The sequence below is a fragment of the Poecilia mexicana genome, unplaced genomic scaffold (assembly GCF_051168715.1).
Source record: "Poecilia mexicana isolate PSO_F unplaced genomic scaffold, ASM5116871v1 scaffold_6, whole genome shotgun sequence".
NCBI lineage: Eukaryota > Metazoa > Chordata > Actinopteri > Cyprinodontiformes > Poeciliidae > Poecilia > Poecilia mexicana.
In genome coordinates this window covers 13,009,322-13,015,321 of record NW_028263375.1, presented here as the reverse complement: position 1 = coordinate 13,015,321, position 6,000 = coordinate 13,009,322, and positions in this window count along the sequence as shown.

Sequence of the window (6,000 nt, the reverse complement as noted above, 5' to 3'; positions counted from 1 at the left end):
TGATCATTGCCTACTTTCTTTATTGCAGCACAATGTCATGCAGCGACAACATGCATCCCCCTTAACCTTTTCACAGAACATTCACACCTCACACACCACAGCAGCATTTTATTTCATTCACAGCACCAGATGATTTTATGTTTCAAACGGAAAAACTCTTCTTTCAAATAAGTTCTAACGCAGAGTTGCAATCGACTAAAATATTTGGCAATTTAATGGAGGCTGTAGAACATAACACGGTGCATTACATTAAGAGTTCATGTTCTGACGCACAATGATGATGAGTAAAGTCAGCTCATAAAGGACAAGGAGGGCGTATTATGAATTCATTTTAAAAGGTCAAATCCATTTGGTTTTCTTTCAAAATGTAATGTGAGCAGTTTTAAATGGTCTGAATCTTTGTTGGTGTGTTTGTGCTCTCTTCCTACGACAGTTTGATTCGGTGGGACTACCCATGTAGGCACGTCGAACGGCTTCACTATGTAGCGTATTTACTGATAATTCGAGCACATTTCTACATTCTGGTCGCATCATTTTCTTCTTTGCAATGCATTTTCAATAAAATATTTCTGTCTTTCAGAGCTCTGCGTTTTTTTTCTTTCTTTCTGTCTGTATTTTTTTTCTTCTGCTCTTCTCTCCCAGTTTTATGCTCAGTATCTCTTTTCTCCCTCCCCTTCCTCTCGCCGTCCTTCTTTTTCTCCCTCCCTTATTTTTTTTCTCTTTTTTCTTCTTGAGCCGCTTGCTTTTCATTCTATTTTCTTTCATTGTTTTTCTTTTCTCTCTCGCCTAGGGACCCCGTTTCTCTCTCTCTCTCTCCTCCTCTTTCTCTCTCTTCCTCTATTCAGGTTTTCTTTATTCTCCTTTCTGAATAGTTGTGGTACTTTAAGGGGAAGGGGAAGGCGAGGGAGAGGGGAGGGAGGTTAGTTTCAGTCAAAGCTGCAGAACAAAACTTCCTCCCACACCACATGCAGTGTCTCTTGGAATGAGTTTGTCACTGACTTGAAGACACATCCCCCCCCCTCACCACCACCACCACCACTCCTGTGTGTACCACCATGGATGACAGTCTTGCAGTGACTTGGTTTTAGGCCAGCAGACATCCACATGTTCCATACAGACTATTGTCCTCCTAAATATCAGGAAGAGTTGCTTGTTTGTGCGTGGAGTATCACATGGTGACACATGATGCGTTTTAAAAACCAGCCCCAGCCGTGTAGGAATACGATTATCTCCCGAGTGAGGTGCGTGGAGGGAGGCATTTGTGCTTCATGGAAACATCTTCATTGCTGCAGAGGACTGACAAGCTGCCTCATACATGCACAATCTCCTCCGCTGCTCGGATCTCACTTGGACCTTGCACAGATGAGTCCAGTTCACAAATAGTGAAGCCACACAGGCAGTTTGCAAATGCAGCAATATGCAGGGAGGAAGAAAGAAAAAAAACTATTAGTGAAGACACACAAAGACAATTCACAGCAGCCAGTTAATCTCCAGATATCATGACAGAAATCATTTCTTTCTTTATGACAGTGAAAGACTACATCCACCTGCACCTATGCTTCCCATCTCACACACGCACTCACATTCTCTCTGAGACGGCTTAATGCATGACTCAATGACGTTGAAAGAAAGGGGGTTGGATAAATTGGAAATGATTAAAAATGCAGAATTGACAGGGAAACCGATAAAAAAAAAAAAAAAAAAAAAAACTTTCTCTTCTCTTCTATAAGTAAGAACCAAAACCAGCATGATGGAATGGCAGGCTTGAAGGGGAGAGAAAGGTGAAAGACAGATGAAAGTGAAGAGAGATAAAAGCCAGAGTGAGGAGGGTGTGGGATAAAGCAGGAGGAAGGGAGGCAGAGATGAAAGCAAAATGAGAAAGATAAGAACAGAGTGAGAGAGACAGAGAGGGAAACGGAGGAAGAGATAGATAGTGTACGGAGCGGAGAGAGAGGTAACCATGGAAACAAGAGGAAGGTACAAAAGAAGAGATAGACAAAGGGGGTTTGATTTAAAAAGAATGAAACTTGGACGAGAGAAAAGTAATTCCGACAGAAATTTGTTACCAGGAGGTGGAGAGATTATATTATATATATATATATATATATATATATATATATATATATATATATATATATATATATATATATATATATATATATATATATATATATATATATATATATATATATATATTAAAAAAAAAAAGAAAAAGAAGAGGAGCGACAGCCATGGAGGGACAGCGCCTGAATGTGGACGCCCGCACGCGGGCGCAAAAGGCACTCCAGAGACCTCTAGTGTTAATAGGCTTCTGTGGTTCATTGTGGGCCTCACCTTGAGTAAATCTGGGGCCATATCTCTATGTAGGACACTCGCAAAGCAAAGACAGCCAAATATCCCAGGTTTCCCTTTCGTTTTATGTCCGTCACACACAGATTTCACATGCAGACGCAGAGACTATATAGCGTCTTATAATCATAGTTTGCCATGAAGCACATAGCAGGAAGAGACTAAAATAGGATAAAGTACCTTAGCGAGATTCCTCTCCCACCTTGCTGCAATGAAAAACTGCATTTCTGATAAGAAGGTATAAGTTGGTCCTGCTCTGTGTTTGCTGACTTATTGAATGAACTTGGGGTGGATGTTGAATTCTGTACTGCAGGCTATCCATTCCCAATGAATAAATGCAACGTGCCCATATATTAGGATTCATATTTGTATATCTATATAGAGTTACAGACAGACAGAGAGGGATTTTTTTTATTATTATTTTTATTCTGTGGTTTTTGAGTCTCTTGTGGCTATCCCTCCTTCTCCCTTCCCCCTCTCTGTTTTTCTCTCCTTTCTGTCTTTCTCTTTCGTCCTCTGTCTCTGTTTCTCCCCCTCCCTCACTCCCTCCCTTCCTCTTTCTCTTGATCTCTCTCTCCTCCTCTCTCTCCTGCTCTCTCATGCCCCCCTCTTTTTCTCTTTCTCTATTTCCTTCCATAGCTCTCTGTCTCACTCCCGCGCCCCCCTCTCTGTTCCTTTTATATCCTCCTTGCTGAATGCTCTTCTCCTCTCCTCCCTCAACTCTGTCTTTTCTCCTTTATATTCAGTCTCTTTTTTTTTTTCAAGCTCTCCCCACACTCTTTTCTCCAATGTTGTCTCCAAGCAGAGTTATTTCATTGGTAATATGCTGTCTTTCCATTTAGTAACTCCGCTGCAAAATGGAAAATGTAATCTTTTATTTAGTTTTCCTTCTCTTATGTTTTACTTTTATTTGTTTTTTTTTTCTTTGCTCTGGCTATCTCTGCATCCCGTCAGCCAGTTTGCTCAGGAATGATTTTGCTGAGAGAATTGTTTAAATATTAAGACTACGGAAGGGGAAGAAAGCAAGCAAACAAGGGAAAACATCAATACTGAACCCAAAACTTGAAGTTGAAAGAGACTGCTGCAAAAGTTGCTCGTCTGTTTCATGACGAAGACCCTCCTGCTTCTTCTTACCGACCAGGGTGTGGCTACTTTTTTCTTAGTGTTTTCCCATATTCCATCTGCATTGCTACGATTCGAGCTGTCTTGATTGTCTCTTCTGCGCTTATGAAAATCCCTGCTGTTTTTTTTTTTTTTTTTTTTTTTCTCCATGTGAAAGCCTAATTACAGCAGCTAATCATGCTTGAGACTTACTATTATATCAGCATGCCATGCAGAGGTGAGACTGATCCAGCACTGGAAATAACAGAAGGTGTGTGGGCTTGATGCTGCAGACACAGGTCTGAGAAGATGGCCTGCAAGAAACAAAAAATAAAAGAACAGTGACATCACTCCAAAAAAAAAAGAAGAAAAAAACAAGAAAAAAAAAGTTCACAGCCAAGAGCGAGCTTATTACTCTCAATGAGAATTCTTACCTGAAGACTGAAGAGGCAACTTCCTTAAAAAAGAGCAGCACAGCTCCCAGTTTGCCTGACAGGGAGAGGATGTTGAATTATGGCCATCACCCGGCACAGCGTCTCATACGCAGGCTGAGCAAACTGGGACTGCATGGTGCCTGTCACTGGGCTGCATGGAGGAACAACACTTACTATATAAGCTCAAGGCGTTGACTGAAAGTACAGAGAAACCAACGTTACGGGTGCAAATATGTGTGAAAAACCTTAACATATATGTAACCATTTTTACAGTGGAATAATCTCACTGTGATTTTTTTTTTCTTTGAGGGGCAAGGGGGAGATACATTCTTTAATAAAAAAAAATGTTGCCTATGTGGCAAGGAGAAGCCCAGAAGATTTATTTTCACAAGTGGAGTGTTATAGCAAAGCTATAACACTCCACTCCACTTCATACATTTTGAAAATATTCACTTTTTTTTTCTTTTTTTTTAGAAATTACTTCGAGCTCATTTCAAATGCTATGGACACGCAGAGGAAAAATAGGTAGATTTGAAAAATAAAGAAAAGGAGGAGGGGAAAAAATTAAAAGAGAAAGAGAGAAATAAGAAGGGAGAAGAAGAAGTATGCCTTTACACCCACAGAAAGAGAACAAAAAAACAGAACTGAGAAACCAGAGTAACAGACAACATATATGATTATATAAGTATAACAACATCACTGAAAACCACTTAGTACTAGTTAGTACAAGATGTATTTAGTAGCAACAGCCAAAAGATTGTGTTTCTGTAAACCCCTGAATCCAAGCATCAATGTGTAAATTAAAAAAAAAAAAAAAGCAAAACACAAAATCATTATTTGTGACAATCATGGCACCATCCTACCTCGTGTCCCCCCCTCCCGACCCTGCAGTTACACTTTGGACAGTTCAATTTTCCAATAGAACAGAACTTACTCTTCTTCTGGAACATTTTACGAAATTGAAGCATACAGAGAAAGGGGTTTTTGACTACTCCCCTTTGAACATTCCTTCTAGATCTTTGGCTCTCAAATGTTGTATTAGACACACAATCTTAATTTTCCGAAAACATTTTCCACAACATATTGGCAGACACAAGTACATATTTTTGACTTTTTTTTTTATCTGGTTAAGTGATGTCACATACACAAGACAATTACAAGAAAAAGGAAACATTCTTTGAAGGTCAGAAATGAACCAACCGGATCTCTGTAACTGCAACGTTGGTTTGTGGCATAAGCAAGACAAGAGTAACCAAGAGCAGCTTGACTTGTCAACAAATGCCTACTTCTGAACTTGTTTAAAAAGTTTATTAAAGGAAAATTGTGGAAGAATTTGAAATTCCTTTCAATTTATTTTGATTTCAATTTTTTAGAAATTAAAAAAAAACCTAATAAACGTAATAAAACAATACAAGGCATTGAAGTTTGATAGGTATCTCACTGATTTTAGAATTTCTGTTCCCTGGATCTCTCAACTGGTAAGAAAAAAAAAATCTTTCTATCTAAAGTAAACCAGCAGACTGCATTGAGTCATTGCATCAATCCATCCTCTTCCTCAGCAAGCATTTAGCGACAGTGGGCTGTCAGTGGCATTGAGTTTTCAACTTCGAACCAATCACTCCTGTAAAGCTTTTAACTTTGAAGCAATCACTCCTGTTAAGCAAGATAAATATGGCCACTGGCTAAAAGAACTTCCACTCTGTGTTGCACTTTTCTACTACAGAGAACGGAAAGATAAGAATTAAGAATGTGGAGTTCCTAGAAAGTCTGATAAGCTTTAAAAAGTGTATAACTTTCACCACTTTTATTTTAAAAGTCATGTTCGGGGCTGATTGAGCAGCTGATTATTTTATTTGAGGCAGCTACTTCTTCACATGGAAATGTTTCCCTTCTGAATAAAATATAACCAATTAAAGTTTAGCTGTTTTTTATTAGATTGCAGTACTGCAGTAGAAGATAAATTCATTTTAAAGCTTTTCCCACAACAAATTTGCCTGCATAAACAAAAAAAAACAACAACTTATTAATAGCATTTGCTTTAACCCCCTTAAACCAGGAACGTAAGTTGACATCGATAAATCGCTTGTGATTCATTGAGGTTTTTCTCAGGGTTGAA